Source organism: Elephas maximus, chromosome 8, assembly GCF_024166365.1.
Source record: "Elephas maximus indicus isolate mEleMax1 chromosome 8, mEleMax1 primary haplotype, whole genome shotgun sequence".
Classification (NCBI taxonomy): Eukaryota; Metazoa; Chordata; class Mammalia; order Proboscidea; family Elephantidae; genus Elephas; species Elephas maximus.
In genome coordinates this window covers 7,233,425-7,256,706 of record NC_064826.1, presented here as the reverse complement: position 1 = coordinate 7,256,706, position 23,282 = coordinate 7,233,425, and positions in this window count along the sequence as shown.

The window sequence follows — 23,282 nt, the reverse complement described above, 5'->3', positions numbered from 1 at the left end:
GGACTGGGCAACATTTCATTCCGTTATACCTAAGGTCGCCATGAGTCAGAGCCAACTCCATTGCAACTAACAGTAAGAACAAAGAACTAATTGATTCCCCTGATCCAGTCACCACCTCTGATAATACACTTTGTCTCCACATCATCTACTCTTAACTCCTGCCTAGATTCTCCAAGGCAACACTAGACATCACTTGGAAGCATTGGTTACAATTACTGGGAAGCAGTTTACTGGGAATCCCCTGAAGGCATTGTCACTGTCCCTCAGCCCTGCCTGGCCTCACTTCCCTCCTTATGCAACCTAGACTGCAAGCTATCATTTATGTGAGCTTACCCATTATATGAACTCAACTCCTATGCCCATGAAGACACACCCTTCTCAATCCTTGATGAGCACAACCATTCATCATCTACTTGGCAGAATTTTTATTGAGTTTCTTTGGAAATCTGTTATGTTATTATTTATAAATACTAGCTAGTTCTCTAATGACATTTTCTGAGATTACCCTTTGTTTCTTTGAACATACTTGTTTTCAAGTCTGCCTGATAATTCTAACACCTGGAATCATTGTGGGGTTGTTTGTGTTGACTTCCTTTTCCTGCTGCTTCTCAGATATAGTGTTTGTATTTTTCTTTATGAGCCTGTCTTTGATTGGTGCCAGACACTCTATCTGCAGAAGTGATATTTGGACTAGGGTGGAGGCATCTTTCTCCAGAGAGGATTTTCTATAGGTTCTGTCATGTATCTGGGGAGGGTGAGTGGTGTAAACAATCTGGGGCCAACTGAGTCTGAATTCAAGACTTGAGATGTCATGGATCACCTAGAGAACAGGACCACCTCTGGTTCATGAGGATTCCCAGGTTCAATTCCTGGCCAATGCACCTCATATGCAGCTACCACCAGTCAGTCAGTGGAGGCTTTCGTATTGCCATGATGCTGAACGGGTTTCAGCAGAGCTTCCAGATTAAGATGAACTGGGAAGAAAGGCTGGGCAATCTACTTCTGAAAATCAGCCAATAAAAACCCTGTGGATCACAATGGTCTGATCAACAACCCATCATGGGGATGGAGCAGGACTGGGTAGCACTTCATTCTGTCTTGCATGGAGACATCATGGGTTAGAGGCTGTCTCAATGGCAGCTAACAACAATGTAGCCCTTAGGAGACCCAGCATATGTTGAGGGCCCTTTGTTAGCACCCACATTTGGTGCATTCTGACTCTTACATCCTTGTCTCTGAGTCAGCTTCCTGAGTGCCAAGTAGGCTTGCCAAATGCTCCAGGGCAAAGAGGCTGCTGTGCTCACCTCCCTAGGCTCTTTCCTTCCCCAGATTCCAGCCTAAGAATTCCTCAGTACATTGTCAGGCTTTGCTTAGCTGAAGCTTTGTTGCTGTTATTTTACCCAACTCTTTACTTACCAACAGAAGGGTTGATTTGAGTGACCTTGTCTGTAATGACTGGCTCTGAGGTCAAAAGAATTTGATTTGGAATTTTAATTCCTTTAGATTTTAATTTAAGAGTCATTGATATTTGATCTAAATGGAATAGAGATACTATACTTAGACTTTAATTTTACTGAAAGAATTTTTTAAAAACTTAAAAGAGGTTTATAATCTAATTGGGACATCTATTCACATTTGGTGTGTTATTTCTGGTGTGGTGGCATGTTGTCATGTGCTTTTCTTACATAACCACTGATGATCCATTAGACCATGTGACAAGGTTGGCAGTGGAATAGAGAAGAAATGTTTAGACTTGGTTAGAGAGAGTAGAAGGGGGTCAAGGTTAACTAAACTACTGCACAACTGTGGCACATCTATGCTGTGTTTTATGACTACAACCGAGAAGCCCACCCATCCCCTGTTACCCTGAGTTAATTCTGACTCATGCTGACCCCATAGGACAGAGTAGTGTTACCATATGTTTCCAAGGCTGTAATCTTTACAGAAACAGTCTATTTCTTGCTCCCGCCTTGTGGCTGGTGGGTTTGAACCTCCAACTTTTTGGTTTGCAACAGAGCACTTAACCACTGTGCCACGAGGTCTCTTTACTCTAGATGCAGTGGGTGGAATTGGGGGCAGTAACTGACATGTGACTCCTCTTTCCCACTTCACCCCAGTCCCCTAGGACAATGCTTAATTCCACACTCCCAGTTTGGGGAAGGACTCCCCTAAAATAATGTTCCTGTCCCAACTGTTCTATTCCTTGATGCACCTCCTCTGTAGGAGGGAAACAGTTTACCTGGTTAATGAGTTTACTCTCTTCATCTTTTTTCTTCTTCATGGATACCTAGAGAGGAGGTAGGTTCTCTGCCTTTCTCCACTCTGCAGTGAGATTGGCGAGAGTTTCTTATCCACACAGGGCTGGCTGCATTTTGGAGAGGAGAGGTGCTGGGCTACGCTCTGATTGAATGTAGTGTTAGCTATCCCTTTTGGCTTCCCATCTCAGCCCTGCTGCCCATCAATATCACAGCTGACACTATTGCCTCAACCAGTCTGCTGCACTGCAACTCTCAAGGGGCTCCATCTTAGGTCACGGTACCAACCAACCAAACCCATTTTTGTCAAGTCAATTTTTTCTCATAGCAATCCTGTAGGACAGAGCAGAACTACCCCATAAGGTTTCCAAGGATCAGCTGGTGGGTTTGAACTTCTGATCTTTTGTTTAGCCACAATTGGTGCCCTTTATTGACCCTGTAACACAAACAGACCTTGATTCCCATATTACTCTACTCAGCCAAAAGTCCAGAAAACCAAAGGCAGAGCCAAGATGGCGGAATAGTCAGATGCTTCTGGTGATCCCACTTACATCAAAGACCTAAAAAAACAAGTGAAACAATTATATTTATGACAAGCTAGGAACCTTGAATATCAAAGGCAAAGTTGGAAAACAGACTGAGCATCAGGGGGAGAGAGAGATGGTTCAGAAGCGGAGAGGAGCTAACAGACCTGAATCATCAGGATCGCTCAGGCACCATCCTTGGGAGTGATTGTGGAGGGCTGGTAGTAGCATTTGGCAGCAGTTTCCTCAGAGAGAAACAGCCAGCCACACACCCTACTCACACCTCCAGAACCAGAGAAGAATGCCGCTCTCAGCAAAATGTAAGTACTTGTGTATATTTTACTGCACCCCCTGCCCCCAAGCGAGCTTCACTGGTTGTTGATTTCCCTGGGTCTGAGATATGTCCTGCTGAGAGCTCTGAGCCATTCTCCTGGCCTTGGAGAAGGAATAAATTCACAACTGAGGGAAAAGATAATTTGCCAGCTCCACTAACCTGGGGAGCTCAGGACAGAAGCAGCTCCTGTACAGGCATAAATGGTCCATGGACTTTGAATGACTTTCCTTCCACAAATGGACCTGTGTGGGCCTACATCAGGAGAATAGGGCCTTGTGGGCAGACTGCAACTCTTTCAGCTGTGCGGTGCAGAGGTGGATGTTTGATGTTTGACACTGCTTTGCCTGTTAAACAGGGTCCTCACCTACCCACATCAGGGTGGCTCCACTCAGGCCACCCACCCATCCATGACAGGGGTCCAAGGATAACTGGTACCTCCCAGTCCTTACAACCAAAAGCATTAGGTGCACATGGTCCATCTACAGAAACCATCTACCTGTACGCTATAGGGAACAGGGATGTACTTTCTTCACAGACATTCGGGGAATGGCTGTCAGCCCCCTGCCTTGTTCAGAGCGTGTCACCCTGCTGCAACAAAATACTGGTACCTATGCCAATCACCCCTGTCCCTCTAAGACTGTAGGACAGAGCCTGTACCACACACTTGATGACCAACTACCTGGACACCTTAGCTGAATCCATACAAGAAAAGAGAATGGACTTCAAGACTGATACACCTAATAACAGCTCTAGCCATCTGGTGACAGATGTCAGAGCTTCAAAGGCAAAAATAATCAAGCTATCTCACTCAAGCAACCTATTTGGGCATATCAAAACAAATCAAAGCAAGAAGCTAGGATACAGTAAAAAAAAGAAAGCAAACATAAAATAAACTAATACAATAACTTGTACATGACTCAGAGACATCAGTCAATACCAATTCACATAAAGAAGCATACCATGATCACTTCAAAAAGCTTTCAGAACAAAGTATTAAGGGACCTTCTGGATGAAGGTGCATTCTTGGAATTACCAGGGGCAGAATACAAAAGATTAATAAACAGAACACTTTAAGACATCAGGAAAGAGATCAGGCAATATGCAGAACAAGCCAAGGAACACACAGATAAAGCAATTGAAGAAATTAAAAAGGTTATCCAAGAACATAATAAAAAATTTAATAAGCTGCAAGAATCCATAGAGAGATAGCAATCAGAAATTCAGAAGATTAGCAATAAAATTACAGAATTACACAACTAAACAGAAAGTCAGAGAAGCAGAATTGAGCAAATGGAAGGTAGAATTAGTGAGCTTGAAGATAAATCACTTGGCACCAATATATTTGAAGAAAAATCAGATAAAAAAATTTTAAAAAATGAAGAAACCCTAAGAATCGTGTGGGACTCTATCAACAGAAATAACTGAAGAGTGGCGTACCATAACAGGGAGGGGTAACAGAAAATACAGAGATAATTGTTGAACATTTTTTGGCAGAAAATTTCCCTGATATTCTGAAAGATAGAAAGATATTTATCAAACATGCTCATCGAACACCACATAAGGTAGATCTTAAGAGAAAGTCACCAAGACATATTATAATCAAACTTGCCAAAACCAAAGATAAAGAGAGAATTTTAAGAGCAGCTAAGGATAAATGAAAAATCACCTATAAAGTACACTCAATAAGAATAAGCTCAGACTACTCGACAGAAACCATGCAGGCAAGTGGGATGACTTATACAAAAAACTGAAGAAAAAAATTGCCAGACAAGAATCATATATCCAGCAAAACTGTCTCTCAAATATGAAGGTGAAATTAGGACGTTTCCAGATAAACAGAAGTTTAGGGAATTTGTAAAAACCAAACCAAGACTACAAGAAATACTAAAGGCAGTTCTTTGGTTAGAAAATCAATAATATCAGGCATCAACCCAAGACTAGAACACTGGACAGAGCAGCCAGATGTCAAATCAGATGGGGAAACAACAAAAATAAATCAAGTTAAAAAAAATGCTCAAAACAGGGACACAGCAATGTATTATGTAAAAGAAGACAACATTAAAACAATAAGGCGAGACTAAGAAATGTAGTCATACATCTTTCATATGGAGAGGAAGATAAGATGATTTAAAGAAATAAAAGTTAGGTTTAAACTTAGAAAAATATTAAGGTAACCACAAAGGAGACTAACAATCCTACACATCAAAATAAAATACAAGAAAAAAAATAGAGACTCAGCAGAAACAAAATCAACAACAACAAATAAGAGGAAAAGACAATATATAAAGATAACTACTCAGCACAAAAAACTAAGTGGGAAAAAGAAATTGTCAACAACACACAAAAAAAAGACATCAAAAGGACAGCACTAAACTCATACTTATCCATAATCGCACTGAATGTAAGTGCACTAAATGTACCAATAAAGGGGCAGAGAGTGTCAGAATGGATGAAAAACAATCTGTTACATGCTGTCTACAAGAGACACCGCTTAGACTCAGAGACACAAACAAACTAAAACTCAAAGGATGGAAAAATTTACATCAAGCAAACCACAATCAAAAAAGAGCAGGGGTGGTAATATTAATTTCTGACAAAATAGACTTTAAAGTTAAATGCACCACAAAGGATAAGGGAGGACCCTATATAATGATTACGGGACAAAATACCAGGACGATACAACCATATTAAATATTTATGCACCCAGTGACAGCCCTGCAAGATACATAAAATAAACTCTAATGGCAATGAAAAGTGAGACAGACAGCTCCACAATTACTCTCGAAACTTCAACACACCACTTTCGGTGAAGGACAGGACATCCAGAAAGAAACTCAATAAAGACAAGGAAGTTCTAAATGCCAGAATCAACCAACTTGACCTCGTAGACATACACAAAACACCCAATAGCAGACAAGTATACTTCCTTTTCTAGTGCACAGGGAACATTTTCTAGAACAGACTACATATTAAGTAATAAAGAAAACCTTAGCAGAATCCAAAACACTGAAATATTACAAAGCATCTTCTCTGATCATAAGGACATGAAAGTAGAAATCAATAACAGAAAAAGCAGGGGAAAAAAAATCAAACACTTGGAAATTGAACAATACCCTGCTCAAAAAAAGACTGGACTATAGAAGACATTAAGGGTGGAATAAAGAAATTCAAAGAATCCAATGAGAAAGAAAACAATTCCTATCAGAACCTTTGGGACACAGTGAAAGCAGAGGGCCAAAATCAAAGAATTATCCCTATAACTCGAACAAATAGAAAGAGAGCAATGAAAGAAACCCTCAGGCACTAGAAGAAAACAAATAATAAAAATTAGAGCAGAACGAAATGAAATACAAAACAGAAAAACAACTGAAAGAATTAACAAGACCAAAAGCTGGTTCTTTGAAAAAATCAACAAAATCCATGAACCATTGGCCAAAAGAAAAACAGGAGAGGAAGGAAATAACCCAAATAAGAAATGAGATGGGCTACATTACAACAGACCCAACAGAAATTAAAAGAATTGTATCAGATTACTATGAAAAATTACACTTTAACAAATTTGACAACATAGAAAAAAAAAAAAAAAAGACATGGATAAATTACTAGAAACACACTACCTACCTAAACTAACACAAACAGAGGTAGAACAACTCAATAGACCCATAACAAAACAAGAGACTGAAAAGGTAAACAAAAAAACTCCAAAAAAAAAAAAAAAAAAAAACCCTGGCCAGGATGGCTTCACTGCAGAGTTCTACACAACTTTCAGAGAAGAGTGAGCACCACTACTACTAAAGGTATTTCAGGGCATAGAAAAGGAGGAAATACTCCCAAATTCATTCTATGAAGCCAGCATATCCCTGATACCAAAACCAGGTAAAGACATCACAAAGGAAGAAAATTACAGACCTATATCCCTCATGAACTTAGATGCAAAAATCCTCAACAAAATTCTAACCAATAGAATTCAACAACATATCAAAAAAATAATTCTCCATGACCAAGTGGGATTCACACCAGGTATGCAGGGATGGTTCAACATTAGAAAAATAATTAATGTAATCCATCATATAAATAAAACAAAAGGCAAGAACCACATGATTTTATTAATTGTTGCAGAAAAGGCATTTGACAAAGTTCAATACCCATTCATGATAAAAACTCAACAAAATAAGAATAGAAGGAAAATTCCTCAATGTAATAAAGGCCATTTACACAAAGCCAACAGCCAACATCATCCTAAATGGAGATAGGCTGAAAGCATTTCCCTTGAGACTGGGAACCAGACAGGATGCCCTTTATCACCACTCTTATTCAACATTGTGCTGGAGGTCTTAGCCAGAGCATTTAGGCTAGATAAAGAAATAAAGGGAATCCAGATTGGTAAAGAAGAAGTAAATGTATCTGTATTTGCAGATGACATGATCTTATACAGAGACAACCCTGAAAAAATCCTCAAGAAAACTGTTGAAACTAATAGAAGAGTTCAGCATGTATCCAAATATGAGATAAACAAAAATCAGTTGGATTCCTCTACACCATCTAAAAGAACATCGAGGAGGAAATCACCAAATCAATACCCTTTACAGTAGCTCCCAAGAAGATAAAATGCTTAGTAATAAATCTTACCAGAGATGTAAAAGACTTAAACAAAGATAACTACAAGACACTACTGCAGGAAACCAAAAGAGAACTACGTAAGTGGAAAAACATACCTTGCTCATGGATAGGAAGCCTTAACATTGTAAAAATGGCTGTTCTACCAAAAGCAATGTATAGATACAATGCAATTCCGATCCAAATTCCAACGACATTTTTTAATGAGGTGGAGAAACAAATCACCAACTTCATACGGAAGGGAAAGAGGCCCCGGATAAGTAAAGTGTTACTGAAAAAGGAGAACAAAGTGGGAGGCCTTACTCTACCTGATTTTAAAACCTATTATACCACCATGGCAGTCAAAACAACCTGGTACTTGTACAACAACAGATACATAGACCAATGGAACACAATTGAGAATCCAGACATAAATCCATCCACGTTATGAGCAGCTGATATTTGACAAAGGCCCAAAGTCAGTTAAATGGGAAAAAGATAGTCTGTTTAACAAATGATGCTGGCATAACTGGATTAAAAAAAAAAAAATCCATCAGCAAAAAAATGAAACAAGGCCTGTACCTCACACCATGCACAAAAACTAACTCAAAATGGGTTAAAGACCTAAATATAAACCCTAAAACGATAAAGATCATGGAAGAAAAAATAGGGACAATGTTAGGAGCCCTAATGCATGGCATAAAGAGTATTCAAAGCATTACTAACAATGTAGAAGAGAAACTAGATAACTGAGAGCTCCTAAAAATCAAACACCTATGCTCATTCAAAGACTTCACCAAAAAAGTGAAAAGATTACCTACAGACTGGGAAAAAGTTTTTAGTTATGACATATCTGATCAGCTTCTGCTCTCTAAAATCTACATGATACTGCAAAAACTCCACTACAAAAAGACAAATAACCCAATTAAAAACTGGGCAAATGATATGAACAGGCACTTCACTACAGAAGACATTCAGGTAGCTAACAGGTACATGAGGAAATGCTCATGATCATTAGCCGTTGGAGAAATGCAAGTCAAAACTATAATGAGATTCCATCTCACTCCAACAAGGCTGGCATTAATCCAAAAAAACACAAAATAATAAATGTTGGAGAGGTTGTGGAGAGGCTGGAACACTTATACATTGCTGGTGGGAATGTAAAATGGTATAACCACTTTGGAAATTGATTTGGCGTTTCCTTAAAAAACTAGAAATAGAATTACCAGATCCAGCAATCCCACTCCTTGAAATAAATCCTAGAGAATTAAGAGCCTTTACACGAACAGATATACGCACAGCCATGTTCATTGCAGCACTGTCCACAGTAGCAAAAAGATGGAAGCAACCAAGGTGCCCATCAAGGGATGAATGGATAAATAAATTGTGGTATATTCACAAAATGGAATACTACTCATCAATAAAGAACAATGATATATCTGTGAAACATTTCAGAACATGGAGGAACCTGGAAGTTATGCTGGGTAAAATTAGCCAATTGCAAAAGGACAAATATTGTAGAAGACTACTATTATAATAACTGGAGAAATAGTTCAAACAGAGAAGAAAATATTCTTTGATGGTTATGAGAGGGCGAGGGAGGGAGGAAGGGAGAGGAGTTTTCACTAATTAGATGGTAGATAAGAATTATTTTAGGTGAAGGGAAAGACAATACACAATACAGGAGAGGTCAGCACAAATGTACTAAACCAAAAGCAGTTTCCAGCGTAGCAGGGCCAGGGGTTTGGGGACTGGTTTCAGGAGACATCTAAGTCAATCAGCAAAATAAAATCTATTAAGCAATCTTTCTGCATCAGACTTTGGAAAGTGGTTTCTGGGGTCTTAAACACTAGTAAGTGGCCATCTAAGACGCATCACTTGGTCTCAACCCACCTGGAGCAAAAGGAGAATGAAGAACACCAAAGACACAAGGTAATTATGAGCCAAAAAGACAGAAAGGACCACATAAACCAGAGACAACATCAGCCTGAGACCAGAAGAACTAGATAGTGCCTGGCTATAACCCATGACTGCCCTGACAGGAAACACAACAGAAAACCCCCAAGGGAGCAGGAGAGCAGTGGGATAAGGACCCCAAGTTCTCATAAAAAGGCCAGACTTCATGGTCTGACTGAGACTAGAAGGACCCTGGAGGTCAAGGTCTCCAGACCTGCTGTCAGCCCAAGACAGGAACCATTCCCCAACTCTTCAGACAGGGATTGGACTGGACTAGGGGATAGAAAATGATACTGGTGAAGAATGAGTATCTTGGATCAAGCAGGCACATGAGACTGTGTTGGCATCCCCTGTCTGGAGGGGAGATGAGAGAGCAGAGGGGTCAGAAGCTAGCTGAAGGGACACGAAAAGAGAAAGTGGAGGGAAGGAGTGTGCTGTCTCGTTAGGGGGAGAGCAATTAGGAGTATATGACAAGGTGTATAAAATTTTTGTATGAGAAACTGACTTGATTTGTAAACTGTCACTTAAAGCACAATAAAAATCAAAAAAAGCAAACAAAACAAAAAACCATTGGGGTCAGGTCTGACTCATAATGACCCTATATGGTTTCCAAGGCTATCAATCTTTATAGAAACAGGCTGCTAAGTCTTTCTCCCACAGAGGGACTGGTGGGCTCAAATCATCAACATTTTGTTTAGTGGCCGGATGCTTTAAACACTGCACCACCAGAGCTCCTTAAAAGGCCAACACTCCCCTCATATCCTGGAGAGTTCATTTGTGGTATTTTTGCCCCTGGCCACGAGGAGACACTGTGGCCCTGTTGCTATCCAGGGCTCATGGGGAGGGCTCAGAGAGCTCCCTGCAATAAGGAGTTAGGGGAATCCCTGGGTCTCACCCTGCCTGGATTCAGGCCTTGGCTTGCAGATGTCTCCGATGATGACCGAGAATGAAGGGTTGGAGACCAGCCCTTTCTCCTCTATTGCTGTAGAGATGGGCTGGGGTGTGGATGAACTGGGCCCTGCTCTGAACTTGCTTACAGTGTGATGTGGAACCCGGGTAGTTTGTGTGGGGGAGGCAGAGAAGCGATGGTGCCTGAGGAACTTAGAGAGTCTGACCCTACCTGCTCTGCCTTGAGTGTAGGTGCAGAGCAGGGGAATACGGAGTCTCCAGCCTGAGCCTTATCAGAGAGACCCTGGGCACAGGCAGCTGATAGTCATAGAAACCTCCAGCACAACCACAGGATGGACCAGAGTGAGGGAATCTTCTCCCTCAACATTGCTTGCTTTCCCTGGGAAGATGTCCACTCTAGCTCTGCTTTGCCATAGACTCTGGACTCCTGTGTGACCTGGAAGTAGGTATGTCTGGGCACAGACAAGAAATGCGTGCCTGGGCCTCCCTGGCACACATTTCAAGCTCTTCCCATGTGATTGGGCATCAGTCATCCCTGTATTATTGTATCTGACTTTTGCCTCTTTCACCAATGGTCCTATGAATACCATCCCCTAGTATATGGGTTTCCTGTTGCCTTTGGAACAAATTATCATAAACATGGTAGCATAAGACAACCCAAATTGATTTTCCTACAGCACTGGAGGTCAGAGGTCCAAAATGGGCCTGGCTGGGTTATAATCAAGTAATCAGTGTGTTGGCAGGGCCGTGATGTTTCTGGAGGCTCTGGGAGAGAATCCATTTCCTTGCCTGTTCCACCTTCTAGAGGCAACCTGCATTCTTTGTCTGGTGGCCGCTCCTCTACCTTCAATGCCAGCAATGGTCAGATGAGTCTTTCTCCCACTGCCTCACTCTGGCTCTACCTTCTTCCACATTTAAGGTCCCTTGCGATCACATCCTACTCATTGCAACCCTATAGGTGAAGTAGAACTGCCCATAGGTTTTCCAAGGAGCAGCTGGTGGATTCAAACTTCTGACCTTTTGGTTTGCAGCTATAGCTCTTAACCACTGCACCACCAGGGCTATAGGGTCACTATGAGTCAGAATCTACTTCAGGGCAATGAGATTGGTTTTGGTTTTGCTGATCCCACTGGGCCCACTACGAAAATTCAAGATAATGTCCCTATTTGAGGTCGGCTGATTAGCAACCTCGATTCCATCTGCAACCTGAACTTCTCCTTGCCATGTAATTTCACATTTTCACAGTTTCTAAGGATCAGGAAGTGGGCCTCTTTGGGGAAGAGGAGGGCTTGCTCTGCAGACCACGACCGGGCACCTGGTAATGGGGGGGAACAAACAGTGACCTTCTTCTAAACAGAGCGAGGGTCAACCTTTTAAGTTCTGGGTCCAAAAGAACCCACAAAGGAACAGAACTCACAAGGTACACAGACCCCTCAAGTGACACACACAAGCCTGCACAATATTTGGTCTCTGAAATGGGCATTAAAACAGGCATGTGCACCCAGGCTCAGGGGACCCAGCAGTATGTCCCTGTGCCAGTAGCACAAATCAGGACACAGACGGTTCTTCTCCATTAACAAAGAAATTAATTGGCCAGCCCAAGAAACAGAGCCTTGTCTCAGCTCTTCAGAACGTCTACCACTACAGCAAGTGGATTTGTGGCTTCACGAGGCCTCTTTTCTAGGGAAAAGTCCAGCTGCTAACATGTTTCTACCTGTTGCAACACCCCGTGCATCTCTAGGTTGAAAGCAAGACTTTAGTCCACTCCAGAGCATTTCACTTGCAAATCTCCAAGAACGATTCACCCCCCGCTTATTTCATGTGGGAGACCCTGGATCGTGGGCTTGGGGTTTCACACAGCTCAAGGACGGATAACACAGGGAGATGACTCCCAGCAAAGAGAGCTCTCCACCTCTCCAGTTCTCGGGGCAACCCTTCAGCCCTTGGAGCTCCAACAACACAGTGGGCATCTTTGTTCTTCCAGATTCAGTGGGTGATTGTGAGCGTGTGTACGGGAAGAGGAGCAAGGAGCTATGGGCAGAGCGGTGTGGGCGAACACAGGGAAGCCGGCTCACAGTGAGACAGTGGTGTCACCTTTCGATGTTTGGTGATTGAGGTGCCAATGGCATTGGCCTGGAAATCCCTGGCAGACTCTTGGATAAGAGACTGTAGAGAGGAAGGTGTTGAGAACCGATGCTATCTGAGCAACCCCTTGGAGCCAGTGCACATGTAAGACTGTGTCTCAGATCAGTCACAGGGCTCAGCCTTGTGCTTCGCCCCCAGGATGGGCTGGGGCCCATTTAGTGATGTCACTGACCCAGGTACCTGTGGGGGATAAAGTGTTCCCAAACCCCTTCTCTGCTCATGCTCACAAGGGCCCTGGTGGGGATAGTCCACATCTGTCCACCCCACCATGGGCGCCTGTGTTTTCTAATGTGTGGCTCTGGGCCTCCTGGCAGCCAGTGAGTCCTCAGGACACTTAGCATCCTCATGTCTGGCTTCTCTGTATTTTCTTCATTCTGCTTCCAAATTCTATCTTCTTCTACAGAGCACATGGATGCTGGAGTCACTCAGACACCCAGGCACACGGTGGCCGAGATGGGACAGGAGGTGACCCTGAGATATGAGCCCACTTCAAGCCACAACACCCTTTTCTGGTACAGACAGACCTCAGTGTTGGGGCTGGAGTTGCTGGCTTTCTTCCAGAACCAGGCTGCTATAGAGCAGGCAGAGACGCTCAAGGATCGGTTGTCTGCCGAAATGCCTGACGAGTCATTCTCCACCCTGAAGATTCAACGAGTGGAGCAGGGTGACTCAGCCCTGTACCTCTGTGCCAGCAGCAGAGCCACAGAGCTGCAGAGCCACCCTCTCCCTGTGCAGAAACCCTCATGCTTCCCCCCGCCCCCACACTCTCACCTCCCAGCCCCTCCTCCTCAGGAGAAGCAAGTGGGTCAGACACTGCAAAGACAATACCAACATGGGACATTTTGTGGAGGAATTTTGTACAGGAAATGGGTTTATGGTGTTCCTCACTAACTGCTCAGAGGGTGTCTGTGGGTTCCAAAGTCACTACACATTATACTGAACATAAACCACCTGCACTGTGGACTTTGCTGCCTTCCTGCCTTTGCCATTCCCATGGAGGGCAGGCTCCTGACATGGCTGCGTCTTCAGGCACCCAGCCTCTCCCTGCTCTTCTCACTCTCACTCCGACCTGTGGTCCACATTTCCCCCACAAGCCTTCCCGGTGCTTCTTTTGCCCCAGCCACACTGGCCTTCAAGCCTGTCCCCTAAGATACCACCAGGTGCATGTCTGCCTCGGGGCCTTTGTTCTAACTGTTCCCTCTGCCCAGAATATCCTTCTCCAAGATCTCTCCTGATCCTACTTCCTTAATGTCTTCAAGTCTTTGCACAAATCTCATCTTTCAACGAGGCCTGATCTGATCACTCCATTTAATACTACATATCTTCTACCATGCCCACCTCCTGCACTCCAAATCCTTTGCTCTGCTCTAACATTGTTGTTGCAGTTCCACAGTACTTAACACTTTCTGATATACTTTCTTAAAGGGCCCTGTGTGGGTTTGTGCTGAACTGTTAACCTAAAGGTTTGTGGTTCAAACACAGCCGGCATTACTACAGAAAATCTGCTCCCATTAAAATTGTTGTTGTTGTTGTGAGCCATCAGATCGATCCTCACCATGGCGATCACATGTGACAGAGCAGAACTGCCTCTCAGGGTTTTCTAGGCTATAATCTTTACAGGTGCAGCCAAGAAAATCCAATGGAGCAATTCTATGCTGTGACATAGGGGGTCGCCATGAGTCAGAATTGACTTGACAGAAACTAGTAACAATCGATTTTGCTATGATTTATTAATCTATTTGTTGTATTAGGCTGAGTTCTCTACAGAAGCAAAACCAGCATGCTTATATATATACACACATATATAAAGAGAGATTTATATCGAAGAAATGGCTCACATGGTTTTTAGAGGCTGTGAGTCCCAAGTCTGTGAAGCAGGAAAGAATTCTCCTGATGCACATAGCTGCAGGGGCTGGAAAACTCAAGGCCAGCAGGCCGGAGAGCAGTGCAAGGCCACCAGGAAGCTGCTAGCCCAAGTCCCAAGAAGCGGAGACCAGATGATTGGGACCCAGCTGCAGGATCAGAACAAGCAAAAGCGCCAGCAAGGTAAGCAGTAAGGAAGTAGGTGGAAGAGGGCGGGGAGATGATGGCTGAGGAGGAAGGGAGCCACTAGAGACCCCATCCCCAACAGTAACACTCAGTAACTGATTCCATCATGCAAGTGATCAGATTTCAACAGGGAAGTGATCACAACATTATACAACTGCCAAAACAGTGAGAATCATGGCCCAGCCAAGTTGACACACCAGCTTAACAATCACATACGCTTATTGTGTGCTGTCTTCCTCCTCTATCTGATGTGAGCTACATCAGGGCAGACATGTTTCCTTTAACCACCATGTTCCTAGAACAGGGACTAAAGCATAGTAGATGCTCCATGAACATCTGCTGAATGAATGAACTTCTATCTCCCCTAGTCCCTGCAGGTAGGGACTTTTCACCATTAATACTAACATTGTGTGTTAGACAAGGAAGGTAATAAAAGGATATGTGTTGAACAAATGAATAAATAAGTGAATTTTAAGACACCAATATTTATAGAAGACAAAATCGCTTAGAGTGACTGTTTTATAACAGCTGGCATTGTCAACAGTCTCCTATCCTGTCAACTCGATGATGAGATGATCACATACCAGTCTCCCTGACAAACAAACTTGGATTTTTTTATTTGGATTTGGCAAATAAAAAAATGATTTGCTACCTTCTTCATTGCTGCAAAAAGATTTAATTTAATTTATTCTGGAGGTGCTCACTCGTCTATGCCTAGAAATATGGAAGACAGCTTCCTGGCCGACTGACTGGAAGAAATCCATATTTATGTCTATTCCCAAGAAAGGTGATCCAACTGAATTTGGGAATTATAGAATAATATCGTTAATATCACATGCAAGCAAAATTTTGCCACAGCAGTATATTGACAGGGAACTGCCAGAAATTCAGGCCAGTTTCAGAAGAGGACATGCAACCAGGGATATCATTGCTGATGTCAGATGTATCCTGGCTGAAAGCAGAGAATACCAGAAGGATGTTTACCTGTATTTTATTGACTATGCAAAGGCATTCGACTCTGTGGATCATAACAAACTATGGATAACACTGAGAAGAATGGGAATTCCAGAACACTTAATTGTGCTCATGCGGAACATTTACATAGATTAAGAGGCAGTTGTTCAGACAGAACAAGGGGATACTGATTGGTTTAAAGTCAGGAAAGGTGTGTGTCAGGGTTGTATTCTTTCACCATACCTATTTAATCTGTATGCTGAACAAATAATCCAAGAAGCTGGACTATATGAAGAAGAACAGGGCATCAGGATTGGAGGAAGATTCGTTAACAACCTGGGTTATGCAGATGACACAACCTTGCTTGCTGAAAGTGAAGAGGACTTGAAGCACTTACTAATGAAGACCAAAGACCACAACCTTCAGTATGGATTACACCTCAACATAAAGAAAACAAAACTCCTCACAACTGGACCAATGAGCAACATCATGATAAACGGAGAAAAGACTGAAGTTGTCAAGGATTTCACTTTACTTGGATCCACAATCAACAGCCATGGAAGCAGCAGTCAAGAAATCAAAAGACGCATTGCATTGGGCAAATCTGCTGCAAAGGACCTCTTCAAAGTGTTGAAGAGCAAAGATGTCACCCTGAAGACTAAGGTGCGCCTGACACAAGCCAGGGTATTTTCAATCTCATCATATGCATGTGAAAGCTGGACAACGAATGAGGAAGACCGAAGAAGAGTTGACACCTTTGAATTGTGGTGTTGGCGAAGAATATTGAATATACCATGGACTGCCAAAAGAACGAACAAATCTGTCTTAGAAGAAGTACAACCAGAATGCTCCTTAGAAGCAAGGATGGTGAGACTGCGTCTTACATACTTTGGACATGTTGTCAGGAGGGATCAGTCCTGGAGAAGAACATCATGCTTGGCAGAGTACAGGGTCAGCGGAAAAGTGGAAGACCCTCAACGAGGTGGATTGACAGTGGCTACAACGATGAGCTCAAGCATAACAACGATTGTAAGGATGGCGCAGGACTGGGCAGTGTTTCATTCTGTTGTGCATAGGGTTGCTATGAGTCGGAACCGGCTCAACGGCACCTAACAACAACCACAGTGACACCATCATGGTCTTTCTAATGCACACTTTCCAATTTGTTCTCATCCAATGACTCCCTGCTGTCCACAAGACAGTCTCACTTTGGGATGGTATTTGAGTCTTAAAATCAGGGCTGCCCAGCCTTCCATGGAATTTACCTTATTCTGGTTTTTGTAGTTAAATGTACTTTGTCCCCTTGCAAAGCGTTCTTACAAAATTTCATGGCTTTCTGTAGCTTTGCTCTTGTAATTTCCATCAACAGAAATGTTTTTCACCACCTTCTCCATATTGTCCAACTCTTGTGGTCACTCAAGACACTGTTGAATGCTTTCCTTCTCTATGAAGCAGTAAATGGCTCTGTTCACTTCAGTTTCACAGTGGGACATAACAGATATTTGAAAATGCTTATTTTGGGAAAGAACCACCAGGTAGATTGATGTAGATAATGCTCATTTGTTACTCCATTTTATACATAATTTCAGTGATCAGGAATTTCTCTGAGCTCTGTTCTTCTTTTTAAGGCCATATCCACCATCACCAAGAACCTGCCAAGAGAGATTTCCACATCAAAATTAAAAATGTTTGCTCTGTGAAAGACTCCGTTAAGAGGATGAAAAGAAAAGCTGCAGACTTGCAGAAAATAGTTGCAAACCATATATCAGACAAAAGACTACTATCGGCAATGCTCAGCCAAGATTCACAGAACTGTCCATCCTACCCATAGACTCACAAGCAAAAATAAGTGTTTGTTGTTTTAAGCACTGTGGTTTGGGGAGGTTTATTGCCCAGCATCGTTGTGCCAGGAGCTAAGTGATATACCCCGTGCTGCAAACTAAGTCTTCAAAGATTGGCAATATTTGTATGCTTGTTTTAGAAGACCCAGATGTTATTAATTTCCTGTCTCTTGCTATGGGAGATCACACAGACATAAAATCCAGAAGAATAGATTAGAAAAAGTCATGACTTGGACCAGAATGCAAACAAAAACCACTTAAAGGGGAAAAGTCACTCAGCTTCAGTGAATACTGCTAATGCTACTCGCGTTCAGAAAGTAACAGGACAAATTTTAAAAACATTTTAGACTTTAAAATATTCAGCTGAATCTTAAGGATTAGGTAATGGCAGAGCAAAGTAAAGTGATTACACTTGTGAAATTCTTGTGAAACTAAAAATTCTACGTAAAGCCTGGAACCATTAAGATTTGGGAAAAGAGAGTGTGTTGATGAAAAATTGATGACTTAGATTGGTCTTTCCTACGCCCTTGCGAAAATTTTTCTAATGGAAGTAGTATATATTCAAATTTGGGGCCCCTCCGGGGGTTGGCACTTTCTTATTGGTGAGTCGTTATGATGCCATTTAATCTTGCTGTTTGTCTTAGTCTCTTAGTGCTGCTGTAACAGAATTACCCCAAGTGGGGAGTGCTTTAATGAACAGAGACGTATTTTGTCACAGTTCAGGAGTCTAGAGGTCCAAATTCCAGGCACTAGCTCTCAGGGAAGGCTCTGTCTGTCAGCCTTAGGGGAAAATTCTTGCCTCGGCTTCCCTAGCTGGCCATCCTGGGAGTTCCAGGGCTTGTGGACTACTCTGTCTCCACCATCTTCAGATAGTGTTGTTCTCCTGCCTGTGTCTGCCTTCTTCTCTGCCTGATTTGCCCTTCTTTTATCTCAAAATCAATTGGTTTAAAATATATCCTACACTGATCTGGCCTCGTTACCCTAACAAAGACAGCCTTATTCCAAATGAGATTACGTCTACAGGTATACGGGTTTGGATTTACAACACATATTTGGGAGGACACAATTCAACCCCTAATACTGTTGAACCTCTGTGGCGTCACAATGGGCAAGATGGCAGCACAGACTGGGGGGACAGGAGAATAGAAAGCTAGTTCTCAGGTGTCAGCCAGTGTGGCCTCAGGGGTAATTTAATTGATGTACTCTTGTAAACCATTTCACGGTCTCTGGGGCCTGACCTGATTGCCCAGTGGTGGTCCCAGGAGCAGATCCAAAGGAGCAGCAGTTGGTATTGAGGGAGACGCCTCAGAAACGTCCCAACAGGCTGCTCATCTCTTGCTGTTCCTAGCCATAATGGTTCGGTTTGAGGTGTTAAGAAAACCCAAATCCTGAGAATCTTAGAGGAAAACATTTGTTCACAACTCCCTCTTGGGGAGGAGGGAGGTTGTCCAGAACAATGTCTGGCCCACTCCCTTCCCTTCACTCTCCCACAAGTAGAAGAGGGGGATCATTTGATTAGTGACTTTGAAAGGACCTGGCATGCTCAGTTCCAGCCTCCTGCTTCCATCTTTGTACTTGTCTCCCTGCGGGACTGATGCTTTCTATTCTCCTGCCTCTGATTATAGCAAAGTTAGTGAGCAGACCCTTTACTCAGTGGGGATGCCTGGATGTTTGGGAGGGCTGGTCAGGGGTGGATAGATCCAAGTCAGGAGTGTGCCGGTCTGATGGCCTGCTTAGCTCAAGCTTGAGCCCCAGCTTTACTGGCGCTAAAGCTGATCTTCTGACTTCAGTACCCCTCTCTCAGGTGTTCAGTCTTAGAAAGAGGGTCATTATTTTAGAATGTCTAAAACACCAACTGTAACTCTCCCTTGTGCCTAAAACAATGTAATACAGCATGGTTCAAGTTCACTTTGGGGCTTGACCAAAGTTGGCTCATTTCTGGTGGCTCTGCCCCGCTGGCCACTAGGAGGCACTGCAGGCCGTGTAATGGCTCCATAGAGGGGCTGAGAGAACTGCCTGGCATTGGGGGCTCAGGAAAAGCTCAGGCTTGGTCTCTGAATCCTGAGGTCCATTTGCAGACACCAAGCCAGTGTTGAGGGCGAGGAGGCCTTAAGGCTTCTCCCATTGTTGTGCAAATGGCTTCAGACCAATGGTGAGCAGGCAATTGCAGGGAAGCTTTGGATTGGTATGATGCAAAGGATTTGCAGATATGCACAACACTAGCATCTCCACCATTAGGAAAGTCTCATTGTTAGAACTCAGAAGCTACAGGTCCTAGGCTCCCCTGTCTTCTCACATGCTCCCCTTGTGGGGAGATGGAGCAGTGTGGCTCTGTGCCAACAGCAAAGGCAGGAACTGTATGTCTGTCTTCTCTGCAAACAGAGGTCTTGTTATTTATGCACAGCCCGTTTTCCAGATTTGTCGCCTCACCACCAGAAGTAGTTGATCTGTGAGTACTGGCTGCCTGACTAGTGAGAGAACACCAGGTGTTGGTCCCTGAAGAGCCTTGCTAGAAGTTAGAGGAAGATGAGCTTTAGCTGGTAAGTACTATATTGTGGATCCCTGGGGAGTGTTCAAACCGCCTCCAACACTGCAAAGCTCACACCAGTGTCTGAAGGATTCCTGCCATGTTGAGCCTCACCATGGAGAAGCCAGGAGGGCCCCACTAGAGCACAGAAATAAGAAACTTACAGGAGGTGCTGTTCTGTGGGCTGAAGACACTGGGCTCAGCCTTCACCAGAGATAAATTCTTCACAGTCCTGTCTTCTCAGGGCATCGATAGGCCTCTTAGTCATGAGCAGTGTGGCCAAGTTGGAATGCTCCAAGAGGGATTCTGGGACAAAGCCCCAACTAAGAGATGAATTATCTTGATTTTGTGTGTCTGAGAGAATAATGAAGGCGTCGAGATTATTAAAACCTTAATTTACTGATATTTAGATTTTGAAGTCCTGATGGCCCAGGCCAGTGGGAATTTCTAGCAGGCTTCTGCTCTGTGACTCATCAGAGAAGGCAGATGCTCCATGTCACTTATGCTTCCTGAAGCCTGGGGCTCTGAGAGGCAACACCTGATGGATGGGACTGCTTGGCGTCTTTGAGTGAGCTGCCTGCACCCGGGTGGAGCTTTAATTCATTTTTGTCGCTCTTGCAGGCACCCCTTGTTACAGAAGGTGATGTTCACCTTGGGGAGGGGATCCCATCCTGGCATCAGAGACAGCAACATCACTGCCCTCCGCCCTCCACCACGTGGAGACAGGAGAGCCTAGGCTCTTCCTCAACCTGCTTCATGCCCACAGTTGGGGAAAACCTCCTCCTGCCTCTCCCTGCCAAGGCCACCAGGTTCCTCTGCTGGGTGGCCCTGTGTCTCCTGGGGGCAGGTGTGACCCCAGAAATAAGGAATCTGAATTTCTGGCATTCCCAGTAATGATAACAATTATTTTCCTTACTATGTTCTCTGTCTTCTTCTACAGAGCACACAGATGCTGGAGTCACACAGACACCCAGGCACATGGTGGCAGAGATGGGACATGCAGTGACCCTGAGATATAAACCCATTTCTGGCCACAATGCCCTTTTCTGGTACAGGCAGATCTTGTTGCAGGGGCTGGAGCAACTGATTTATTTCTGCAGTCAGGCTGTTACAGAGGAGGCAGAGTCACTCAAGGACTGATTCTCTGCTCGGATGCCTGATGGATCATCCTCCACCCTGAGGATCCAGTGTGTGGAGCTGGGGGACCCAGCCTTGTACCTCTGTGCCAGCAGCTCAGCTACAGCTCTGCAGAGTCACCCCCTCCTTTTGCAGAAACCCTAGTACTTCCTTTCTCCTCCCCGCACCATAGCATACACAGGTGACACTTGCTATGGAAAAAGGAAAAGGCAGCCTAAGGCAAGGTGGTCTTGGACTGCCTGAGTAAGGAGCATTGGAACTGTAGCTAAATTGTTCAGATCCCACCCAATGAGAAGATCTTTGAACAAAGACTTGTAGGAGATGGAGAGATACATGCAGCCATCTTGGGGAAGAACTGTGCAGGCCAAGGGCCTAAGGGATATTCAAGGAGCAACAAGAAGGCCAGGATGACGAGAAACCAAGGAACAGAGTGCTGGGGGGTTGTCAGCAAGGTGATGGGCCAGGCGTAGATCACGTAAGACCTCCAAGGCCTTAAGAGCTTTGCTTTCTTATTCTGAATAAAATTGGGAGCAAGTAGAGGTCTGGAGCTGATGAGCAGCATGCTCCAACATGATCTAGAAGCTCACTTTGCCAGCTAGTTAGGAAGTGAGGCGAAAACAGAGAAACAAGGTAGGTATCTACTGTAGTAATCCAAGCAGAAGGTGGTGGTGGTCTGCTCCAGAGTATTAGCAATGGAGGTGATGAAAGCAGATGGATTCTGAGAGTATGCTGCTGATATAGCCAGTCACCTTTCCCAGTAGACTGGCAATAGGGAGAAACAGACAATCAGGAGTCGAGGAAATCCCGAGGGTTTTACCCCAATCAGCTGACAAGTTGCTGCTGGAGCAGAGTTGAGGATAATTTTTCACTTTCTGAGCATGCTGGATGTGAGAGTGGTAGGGACAAAAACTTGACTGAAGTGGGTTTAGGTGAGACTGGGAATACAGAATTTGGGCATAACAAACGTTGATAATTAGAAATGACAAGAATAGCAGCATAGCCACTTTGAAGTTGAAATTCCCATCTTTTGGGATGTGATGCTTGAGAGAAGACCGGGCTAGGTGGGTGGGGTAGGGTTCATTCATCATATCCAAGACTATGTGAGTGGTGACTTCTCCATAAACGCACATGAGGTTGTTGTTGTTGTTAGGTGCCGTCAAGTTGGTTCCGACTCATAGCGACCCTATGCACAGCAGAACGAAACACTGCCCGGTCCTGCGCCATCCTTACAATCGTTATGCTTGAGCTCATTGTTGCAGCCACCGTGTCAATCCACCTCGTTGAGAGTCTTCCTCTTTTCTGCTCACCCTGTATTCTGACAAGCATGATGTCCTTCTCCAGAGACTGATCCCTCCTGACAACATGTCCAAAGTATGTAAGACGCAGTCTCGCCATCCTTGCTTCTAAGGAGCATTCTGGTTGTACTTCTTCTCAGACAGATTTGTTCGTTCTTTTGGCAGTCCATGGTATATTCAATATTCTTCACCAACACCACAATTCAAAGGCGTCAACTCTTATTCGGTCTTCCTTATTCATTGTCCAGCTTTCACATGCATATGATGAGATTGAAAATACCATGGCTTGTGTCAGGCACACCTTAGTCTTCAGGGTGACATCTTTGCTCTTCAACACTTTGAAGAAGTCCTTTGCAGCAGATTTGCCCAATGCAATGCGTCTTTTGATTTCTTGACTGCTGCTTCCATGGCTGTTGATTGTGGATCCAAGTAAAGTGAAATCCTTGACAACTTCAATCTTTTCTCCATTTATCATGATGTTGCTCATTGGTCCAGTTGTGAGGATTTTTGTTTTCTTTATGTTGAGGTGTAATCCATACTGAGGCTGTGGTCTTTGATCTTCATTAGTAAGTGCTTCAAGTCCTCTTCACTTTCAGCAAGCATTTCATAAGGTTTTCACTGGCTAATGCTTTTCAGAAGTAGACTGCCGGGTCCTTCTTTCTAGTCTGTCTTAGTCTGGAAGCTCAGCTGAAACCTGTCCTCCATGGGCGACCCCGGTGGCATAGCTTCCAGCATCACAGCAACACACAAGCCCCCACAG